Genomic DNA, 10,389 nt, shown 5'->3' with positions numbered 1-10,389 from the left:
GCACACACTCAGTGTTACAAGGAGTTTACACAAACATAAAGGAAATAGTCTCATCTTCTACAGTTTCCAGCAATAGGGGTCAGGCTTCACAGCCTCTGCCATGCAGGCTGTACCTGCAGCACATTGTATGCCTTGGTTTTCTGCTGTGTTATTTCTACTGCATGCTCCTAGAAAACAACTGGAGCAGCGCACCCTCGGAAAATGGGATTGGTGATAATGAAAAGCTAAAGCTGAGAATTAACCATGTGCTTGGCAGCTGAAGGTTCAACCCTGAATTGAATTCAGTTATACAAAATAACCTCAAACACTTCAGCTCCTGGTTTCCCAAGAAGATGCTGTGCAGGTTACCAGATCCCCAGCACAAAGTGCATTGCTCCCATCAATAACAACCATCCAGACTGCAGCCTCCAGGGTTGCTGGGATTTGGGGCTGTTTGAGAGAACAGTAAATGGAGGGATTTGCTTTTTTCTTTTTAGTTTATGTTAAACTTTAGGAGCTCTTCTTTAGCACAGAACTGGATCACCTGCACAACCCCAGCTTGCATAAACACAGCTTAGGTTCTGTCTGGATGAAGGGATCTATATTTAGGTAATGATGGTTTTTATGGCTGTTTTTGCTGCAGAACTCTCTATATAGATACACTCCTACTTACCCAGAGAGGGCACCAAAAAGGTATCTGCATGGGATGTGGCCAACAGGCAGAGCCCCACACATGCAGGGAGCGAAGCAGGATGAGCATGTGGAGTTCCAGCAGAGGAGGAGGTTGGACTGAATGACCTTAGTGGTCTTTTCCAACTGTAATGATTCTATGATGCTATGAAGCTTTCCTACAGTTGGTCAAAGCACCTGCAGCTCCCTCAGGCTCCATCACAAGGCACTGAAATAGCTGCATCGAGCAGGCAGCTCATGTTTGTTTCATAGCCAGAGAAGATGGGGAAGGTGGGAATGTGCCAAATACTTTTTTTCTTCTTTCTCATACACAAAAGGGTCCTTATTCATTTTAATAGCAGGTTCTCTCGTGCAGCACTCAGCTGTGCCAGGTGAGCACTGCAGAAGGGCTCCTGCTGCAGGGGCTGTGCATGGCCCTTCTCTGCACACAGGAAACCAGATATGGGACAGCCTCAAAATGAAGCATTAGCCCTATTAGCCCTGAACAAATAAGTAGATTGTAATAATGGATACAACATGGAGGTTTCCTCAAGGAGCCAATACTTGTATTCTTCACAGCTGCATCTTTTTCTTTTCCTGATTTATCTTCTTTTCTATTTATTTATTTATTTATTTATTTATTTATTTTAGCCTGAAGTGCTCCCAAATTCTTCGTGCCACGTGGCTGCTTCTTATTTGCATGTAGGGCCGGGTTCAGTGCTACTCTGCACCTTGATAGCTTGTGGATACCCCTGCGAAGCAGACGCAGCGCCAGCCCCACAGTGCACACCTTGCATGGGTGTGGGGCTGGCAGGGACCCCCCAGCACTGAGAGGCCTCTGCAGAGTGAGAGAACAAAAAGGGGAATGGAGACAACAATGAGGAATGGGGTTACTATAGGGGAGAGCAAGTAAAAGAGGTTGTGTGGGGACAGCGAGAGGAATGCCAGATAGGAAAGCAATAGTGCTCTGAGGAAAGACAATGCAGCAAGGAGAATAAGAGCAGGGCAGTGGAAGCCCCAAGTCACAGCTCTGAGCACGGTGAGCTGCTCCATACCAGCTGCTGCTTCATTCATTTCCAGTTCCACACACACCTATGGGATGCAAATAAAACTCTTTACCCCCATGTATGTAACTGAGCTGAAACTTTGGTGCTGACCCGATGTCACAAGGGGGTACAGTTATGAGTCCCTAAAAGTGAAGAGAGAGGTAGGAAATGGGATCAGCCAGGAAAACAGCAAGGCCAAGGCAGATGAGGGGTGGTGGGAAACCCACACCAACTGCAGGTCAGGGAAGGAGAAAACAAAGCAGACAAAGCGAGGACATCACATTACGCCTGACAGTAAAATATTCTCAGATTGCATAAGTCCTTTCTTCCCCACATCTCACCTGCAGCTCCTCCCAGTACGGCACCGAGCATGGGTTAAAAAAGAGAGCAGCATTTCAGCAGCTGAACTCGCGGCTTTTTGTCTGATGGAAGAAATCAATTCCAAATGTTGAAATTTCAATGCAGACTGTAATTTTCTTGCACTCAGATTTATTCTGCTCGCTCGCTTCCCTTTTTGTCCTTTCGCCTCTGTGTTCTCAAGCAGTTGGCTCTAATGCTCTGGCTCTGAAGCCCCTCTTCAGCTCCATGCAGCAGAACTGGGGCTGTGCTTGCAGCTTAAACCTGCCCCCCCTAAGCCCACCAAGCGGGGTGGAAATGCAGAGGACTCCTGGTGCTTTCAGGCTGTACCGCAGCAGCAGCAAAGCACGTTCCAGAGGTGTTTTTTAAAACATTTTCCAGCCTAGTTTATAAAAACCAGTGGTGAACTCATTTTGGCTTGCTCCTTCCCTTGCTAGCACATGGACAAGCATCCTCCAGCTCAAACATGTTTAAATTATGGGTGTTTGGAGCCTTTCTGAGGATCCAGCTACTCAGATTTCTTAGAACTATGACCACATTTGTGCCGGGCCAGGCAAGCAGACCTTATTTAGCTCTGTGTCCATGGGTTCACCCAGTGGGGTGACTCCAGTCCCTCCCCTTGGATTCTGGATGACCCCCACCCTGCAATGCCTGCAGCATCCTCACATGCCCTGTGCCACGGGGCTCCCTCCCGCAGGCACAGACAGCTTTATTTGCTCAGCTGGGTGCTCTTGCTGCAAAGCAAAAGGTAACAGTGCCACGTTAACATGCCCTTACCCAGTGTTTGCTTGGGCCTGCCTACCGCCAGCTCTCTGCAGAGCACAGCAGACTCCTTGGGATTTTTTTGTTTTGGCTCTTGGCTTGGGGGAGAATTATAAAATGAAGGGTAAAATCAGACAGTGTCTGGAATTAGACTGATCTGGGATGTTTGATAGCTACCTGGACCCTGGTTGGATAATTTGAAGAGAAACTGAGAGGGGAGACCTTGCAGGAGGGGGAGGTGAATGGGCACCCCATGCTCACCCAGCAGTGCCACACAGCTGCAGTGTACCTGAGCCCAGGGGCTGCAGTTTCTCCTTGGGTTCTCCCTTCAGCAAAGAGCAGGAATGAAGGTGTTAATTACAGGGCTGAGTTCAGCTGCTGCTAAATGCACGCAGCCAGTCACCAGGCTTCCAAAAACAAACACCAGGCTTAGTCTTCAGCCTTCAGAGAGGCACCGCCAGCTGCTTTCCCCTTTTCTTTCATAAGCTGAGATGCCCTGAGCTGCCCGTGGCTAGCAGTCCATTTTGCTGTAAAGGAGACTGCCACCACGTCACAGCAGCTTGCAGGCAGAGATGTCAGCAGAGGGGCTGCAGCACAGAGGCTGTGCTGAACCATAGAATCAACCACGTTTCCTTGCAGGTGCTGCAGAGTTTCCAAGGAACTTGGTCAAATCTGAAAGCCGGGACAAATGAAGATACAGGCTGTAGCCTGGGGCCAGGACACACAGTGTTTACACACGGTCTGCTCCATATAATAGGTGAGAGAAGGAATCATAAAACAGATGTTCTGTGCAAAGTGCAAATTAGCCAGGCACTGAACCTCATTCCTTTCCACTTATAACAGTTGTAAATGCATGGTATGTTTATTGTGGGTTACAAAGGGGTTCGGGTTTTGTTGTGCACCTTTATTGTGGCTTTATAACAATAGCAGTGTTGATAGAATAATGATGTTCCAGGATTCTGTGTGTGAGTTTGCTGGATAACTTCTCTGCAACATGTTGCTGGTCTGGAGCAGCAGTGCCATGGGTTTCTGTGGCCTGCTTGGAGAAAGCAGCACAGACAGCCAAATGCAGCATGCATCTGTACCACCTGCCTGGCTGTCCTCTTGCTTCTTCTGATCTTTCTCTTTCCTAAGACCATCAGTTCCAGTTGGACCAGGAACACACAGTGCTGTGCCCACTGAAATGTAGAGGATGGGCTCAAAGTCTCCAAGCTTAACTTGATTTCTTCACTTAATGTGGAATTGTTTGGTAAGGATACTCTGGACATATCTACACAGCATGGAATGGAGTGTTAAAACACTTCAGTGCCTCTGATAGCAACTCCCATTTGTTATAGACAGTGTCAATTAACTCTGCTACTGACTATATGGTTCTGGGGTTGAATGGCAAAGAAATGGCAAGTTTTCTGGAAGAGATATGGCTGCACCTGTGCATGCAGATCAGGAGAAAGGTTTCATCCTCCTTTAAGGGAAATTCTTTTCCAAATACACAGCACGGAGTGCTGCTTTGCTCTTGATAGACCAGATCTTCACCTGAAGAAAACACTCCTAATCCCACTGGGGTGGATGGAGATGTTCCAATGCACGCTGGCTGGAAACCTGTTCCAGCGTCCAGTGTTTACTCTTGAGGATCTAAGCGCTCTTGCTTCAAACAAAGTTCTGCTTGATAAAAGTTTGTTTGCCAGGTTGCCTTGCCTCGGTCCCTCCTGAAAGTGTACACAACAGTATTTGTACATAACAAGAGAAAACGAAGCAAATGAGTTCCAAGCCCTCACTTTGCAGGTCCTAACAAACTCAAGAGACGGGAAGGTTTGCTAGACGCTTGTTAAAATAACCATAATCATATTTATTATTATCAGGCAAGTACAGAAGAAAAAAGGTTTTTATTATGGGCTGGCAGCAGAAGCCCAGAGCAGGTGTAAATCATCATGATAAGCGAGCTGTTGGTTTGCAGGGGCACTGTGTGTTCAGGTATTTACTGCACCCAGCTGCAGGTAGAGGTTTTGGTGAGCCAAGGTGCTCAGTGACCTCTCAGCAGCTCCTAGCCCTTCCTGATGTGCAGTACAGAATACACTGCATCTCCTTACCTATTTTCTCACCCCTTTCCTGTTGACAGCTTTCCTTCTCTATTTCTTTTCTACTTCCCTCCCTATTTATTTTTTTCTTAGCTCACCTAGTGCAGTCAAAGAAGAAAACAAATTGTAACTCTAAGTTTTCTAATGGAAGAATGGGCATATTTTTGGCACTTCTCCCCATAGTTTTGCTAAGACAGGCTCTCCTTAACTCTCCTTTTCCATTCCGGTGACTGCCCTTCCTTTCTAAATCCAGACTTCTTCCCACTTATGCTCCCTCTTCCCTCCCTCCTGACTCATTTCCACTTCTCGTTTTGGCTATTGCTTTTGTCTTTCCTTTTCCTTCTTCCAAACGTCTGCTATTTTAAATTCTTTCTCTATCCTTAGCTTGCGTGCCTCTCTGCCCCCTGCTCCGGACTGACAGCACTGCCTGGGCAGCCGTCACTTCAGAACCCCACTTCCTCTGACCCGGAGACTTGGGAGGAGCACTGTTTGCCTTTGTGCATGACCTTTGCCATCACCACTGTCCTCGCACAGTCCTTGAGGCTCTCCAGGAATTTCAAAACCCATGTTAAAGCTCCCTCCCCTTGCCTTGTTCTGTTCTGTAATTTCTGACCCATCTAACCATGGCCTTCTTTCCTTCTTTCCAGGCAGTTTGGTCAATGTACTACCCATGCCAAATATTTCTTCTGTGCAGTTTTGCCATCTGGAACAACCCGTGTGTGCCTTCAGCCTCACCGACAGGCCATATAGTTTCCAGTTTCAGCTGAAAAGAATTTTCCTTTGCTGTCATCCCATAGCAATCTGAGCGTTGGATGTAGGCAGCAAACATTCAGTCATTTATTTTCTGTGGTGTGGGAATAGTTCTCGTACTCGAAGCAATTTCAGTTTTAAAGGAGCCCTGGAGCTTGTGGAATGCGGGCAGTTCTTAGATCTTTCATCCTCAGTCTCACTAGCAACTGGCTACAGTCTCTGTAGGCTTTTCCACCAGACATCCTATTTGCTGGAATTGCCAGTGGATCCCTTACTCTGACAGAAAATATATTTAGAAGGGTAAATTAAGGAGGAAAAAATGATTTAATGAAAGGCGGGAGGGAAAGGAAAAACTTTTTTATTTTTAATTTTGAATGCTAAAATACTGCGTTATTACCTATAAAGGAATTCTTGTAATAATCAAAGCTGGGAGATCCAATAGCCGTCAGTGCAAAGAATGCTCAGCATTCACCCCTAAAGACCTTCTTTACTTGGGATATCAGACACAGTCTGCTTGTGATGGGAGGGAATCAGACCTCTATATATCACATCACTAGCCATAACTTTTAGGGTTTAGCTGGCAACGAAGAAATATTGAGCCTGCAAGTTCAAAATAGCCTTTGAAACACTGCCTTGAATTCAGATCGCATCCTGATGGGTCTCTGCCCGAGATCTCCCCAAAAGTAAGTAGAAACGTTTCACTTCAGAAATGAAATCCCCAGGGCACTGGATACGCTTCACTGCAGATTAGCCAGAGCCTGTGGAGTTAAAAGATTCCTGAGATGGGCTGCTGAAGATTCCAGGAATTCTCTCAAAGGTGAAATGATTAACCAACCTTTTGTTCCTGGAGCAGAACAATGCAGAGAGCAGGTCTGCCTTCACCGCCTCCTGTGCCGGCCTTGTTTTGGACCACATCTGTAATGTTCACCAGCCTTAAGTCTGAGCAGGAATAAAGGAATCTCATTTGAGAATTATCAGAGATGTAAAGAACTAAATATTAGTGTCAGAAGCAAGATATGATTTCAAGCAGCAGCTTATTTTTTTTTTCTCTCAATCCCTTTCTGGAGATTTCAATCTACTTTATAGGCATAAAGAATGAGTAATTTATTCTTCTGATACACTGATCCACACTGTTCCACAGAGCAAAAGCACTATTCCTTTTCTGTACCAGAACCAGGGCAGTAGTTGTGTGTGTGCAGTAACATTTTTGGAAGAGGTAGAAGGGAGAATTCAGGGCAGAGACTATGGCAGAGCTTTTGCTCTCCAGGAGGAAAAGGATGCCTGTGTCTTTTCCACCTGGAACTGGCCACTGAGCCAGCTGCATGGGTCTGGTTTTCAGATCACAAAGGATAGTGAGAGAGTACAGTGAGCTGCTTAGATGAAGAAGCTCTCATGCATCGTATGGAGCTTGAATAAATGGAAGTGACAGCAAAGAGCAGAATGAGAAGGTAATGGGCTCCTTGCAAGAGCAATTTTTTACTGTACCCACGTTGTTGCTCTTACTGTATGGATGTTTTCAGTGGAATTATGCTGAAGTAGAACTATAGCGTTGGCCGGTTGGCCTGTTTTTACCCCAAAACAAACTTTAAAAGTCTTTGTTATCTAACATCAGTCCTGTCGAAGATCAAATGCAATAAGGGATAATGCCTTAGTGAGTGCACAGAGACACACTCTGAAGATGAAGTGATCAAGTGATCTGTTCTTTGGTGGTATATTGAGAATATATTTGTCCTATGGACCAGGCTAAGAAAAATTACTGTGAAGCCCTGTTGATAGTTGGGTGGCATTAATTAACAAGACAGGTTATTGGGTGTCCAGAAGCCGAGCAGCACCTCCTCCTGGGCCTTCCTTAGCATGGGACGTCCCATCGACCACTGACATTCTCCAGCGTGGATAAATCATTTCTTCTACTCCTGACACAATGCTCATTAAAAACGTATCCGATATCCATCCGGGGTGAGGGAGGGGGATCATGTCAGCTGGGTTTTTAGGGTTACCTTCTTTGTGTTATGTACTTTGTGGTTTGCTTTGAAGGGTTTTCTCTGTGTCTGTGCGATGCACTTTGTGCACAGGCCTTGAATTTCCCCTCAGCCCTGTGGTGACACACACACACCTCACACGGGGCTGTGCCACAGCGCAGCCCACACCTCGGTTTTACCCCCACATAGAGATGGACTCCACGCGTTCCTTGAACCACGGCTGAAAAACGCCAAACTAGATTAAAACAAACACCGCACTTTGGGGCTTTTGCCATCACACGAATGCGACCAGCACGGGGTACGGGAGGTGTGAGCCGGAGGGCAGCAGCTGGGGGCGCAGCGGCCTCCCCTCAGACCCTGGGGACCCTCACTGCGGCCCGGGCGGTCACCGTCCCGCCGTAAGCGGCCCCGGGCCACCTTTAGCCGTCGTGGCTTCCCGCAGGGCTCCATCACCTCCCGGCCGCCACCTGCGCGCTCCCCGCCGCCCCCCCGCGCCGCTTTTCGCGGGAGCTGGCGGCCGCAGCCTGAGATCGGCCCCGCGCTCGGCCCGGCCTTCGGTTCGCGCGCCCGCCCGCCCCTGGCCGGTCGGCTGCGGCGCAGGCGCAGTGCCCGCATTCCATCATGGCGGAGCGGTCTGTTGGCGGTCGGCAGCGCCGAGGCTGAGGCGGGGGCAGCGGCGCCGCGGACGGTCAGTGCCGCCGAGGCGAGGTTCGGGCTCCCCTCGCTCCGCGGAGCCGGCGGGTGGGCGAGACCGGCGGGGCCGGGCCGGGGGCGAGCGGCGCTCCACACCCAGGGCGCGGCGGGCAGTGCCAGGGCCGGCGGCGGTGCGGGACGGGCAGGGGGCAGCGCGTGGGGGGGGAAGGGGGTCGGTGTGTGTGTGTGTGTCTGTGTGTCTGTCTTGTGTGGTGATTCTGGGGAGCGAGGATCGCGGTGTGGGGCTGGAGACCCCGGGGGAGGGGGTGTGGGGCAGGTGTGGGGCGGGTGGAGGGGAGCGGGGGGCGCCCCGCGGGCTGGGGGCGGCAGTGCCCGGCGGTGTCCCGCAGTGCCCGGCAGTGCCCCGCGGTGTTGGGTCTGTGCCTCACGGCTCGCCCCGCGGTGCCCCCCAGGATGGGGCCGCTGCCAGCGCCTTCCCCGCACTTTCTCTTCCCCTCTCCCGCCTCAAATCCTCCCTTTCCCTTTCCCCCCTTCCTTTTCCCTTTTATTTATTTATTTTTTAATTTACTTATTCCCTATTATTTCCTCGGGGAGAGCTGATGCCGTTCTCCCCCCTCACAACCCCCCCCCCCCCCCTTCCCGCTCTCCCTCTCCGCAGCGGAGCCGCTGCCTGCGAATGCCACGTCGCCTTCTGCCTGTTCCCCTTCGCTGCTCCGGCACAGACACCTCCCCCAGCGCGGCGGGGTCGGGGTAGGGGGAGGTCAGCGCTGTCACCGCTCTGTGCCGGTGCCCGTCCCGCGCCCTGCCCCCATTCTGCTTTGTCCCCCTCGGCTCTGGGGGCGGCGGTGAAGTGGGGACCCTTCTGCGATCAACACCATCGCTCTGTGTGCCGCCTCCCGAAGGCTGTGCGGGCTGTTCGGAAGCTCAGGGGATGGTCCGCTGGGCCCCGCAGCCCTGCTCTGCCCCTGGGAGCACAGCACGTTGGGATCACCTCTGCACAGAAGCTGGCAGGTGGATCTGCTCCCATCCATGCTGCTTTCATAGCTTTGAGTCTGGTGTTTAAAGCTTGCTGCTCAGACCTGGTGTTGGAGCAGAGGAAACTTTCCACATAGTTCTTTCCGTACCTGGAGTAATATAACCCCATTTGTATTGCTTCCATTTCTATCCATTCCTTGAATGTTTTGTATCTCTTCTGTCCCGTGGTGGTTTATAATGCTCTTGGTCCTTCCGTGCTTCATCAGGTATCTCCTTGTGAGCATCACCACCGTGCTTCTGCAGACAACAGCCTGGTATGTGTGTCCGTATCGTCCGGTTCCTTGTGCCCTTTTAATATATTTATCATTACAAAACTTAGTTCGACAGGGAAATCCTACCTCAGTCCCATATGGAAAGATTGAGGCACAGAAATATTTATGGCCCAAGGTCACACAGGAAGTGTGTGGTCAGGCAAGGAATTGAATCTAGATTTCCTGAGACTCAGATTAGCATTTTAACCAGGGAAGTATCCTCTCTGTGTTTTAAGCCAATAAGCAATCCTTGGACTTAGCATCCAGCATAGTACTCTGCATTTCAGTCGAGATCCTTGTGAGGAAAGGGCAGAATCCCACACTTGTGGTCTTTTTTCCTCTCTTACGTAGCCAATATGTGAAAAGGATAAGGTGGTAAAGTGGGAAAGATGTTGACTTTCTCAGGGCTCAGTGTGTAATGATGCGTGCTGAAAAGCAGCCAGCTGTTACGCTGTCCTCTCTCCTAGGTCTGGTTACTTCACTGTTTTCCAAACCCCTGGAAGTTTTAGAATGCTGTTGTTGTCTGGGAATAATTTATTGTTAGCCAGGATCAAATAAATCTCGTGTTCCGCGCAGTGGAGTTGAAAGCAATCTGCTGTTCGTTGGGTCTTAGCTTGTGATTTTGAACACAGCGGGCTGTGAGCAAACGTGACTTGTGCTGCCTGTGTTGGGTATCTCTTGGAACAGGGTGCAGATCAGGAGTGCTGCTGCAGATTTGGGATAAACTTGGCCTTACTTCTAATTAAACATCACACAGGCAGTGGAATGGAATCATTGCAGCTTCTCTGGTGTCTGCACAGATGTTGTGCTGGGACAGGTCACTTCTGTTTGC

The 10,389-nt window shown here is 49.6% G+C and overlaps 1 protein-coding gene and 1 long non-coding RNA gene across 6 annotated transcripts in view; both read left to right on the top strand.

Moving 5' to 3' along the window:
* Positions 1–3,275: 3,275 nt before the first annotated feature.
* On the top strand, positions 3,276–6,612 carry LOC146760928 (uncharacterized). The gene is made up of 2 exons (XR_014945092.1): positions 3,276–3,570; positions 5,536–6,612. It is a non-coding gene; the product is annotated as an uncharacterized LOC146760928 (long non-coding RNA).
* Positions 6,613–8,215: 1,603 nt separating this feature from the next.
* Positions 8,216–10,389, top strand: part of LOC107312573 (fibronectin type-III domain-containing protein 3a-like) — a 37,893-nt gene continuing 35,719 nt past the window's right edge. For 2 of the 5 annotated variants that reach the window (XM_032444109.2, XM_085544444.1), the window contains exon 1: positions 8,216–8,305. The gene's annotated coding sequence lies outside the window, so the exon portion shown is untranslated. Of the gene's footprint in view, positions 8,326–9,512; positions 9,561–10,389 lie in introns of all 5 variants that reach the window. The other 3 variants (XM_085544447.1, XM_085544445.1, XM_085544446.1) reach the window with 2 other exon arrangements.

This window comes from Coturnix japonica, chromosome 4 (assembly GCF_054131305.1).
Source record: "Coturnix japonica strain WE chromosome 4, WE-NBRP24, whole genome shotgun sequence".
NCBI classification, from domain to species: domain Eukaryota; kingdom Metazoa; phylum Chordata; class Aves; order Galliformes; family Phasianidae; genus Coturnix; species Coturnix japonica.
This window is presented reverse-complemented; position numbering and strand designations above follow the sequence as displayed.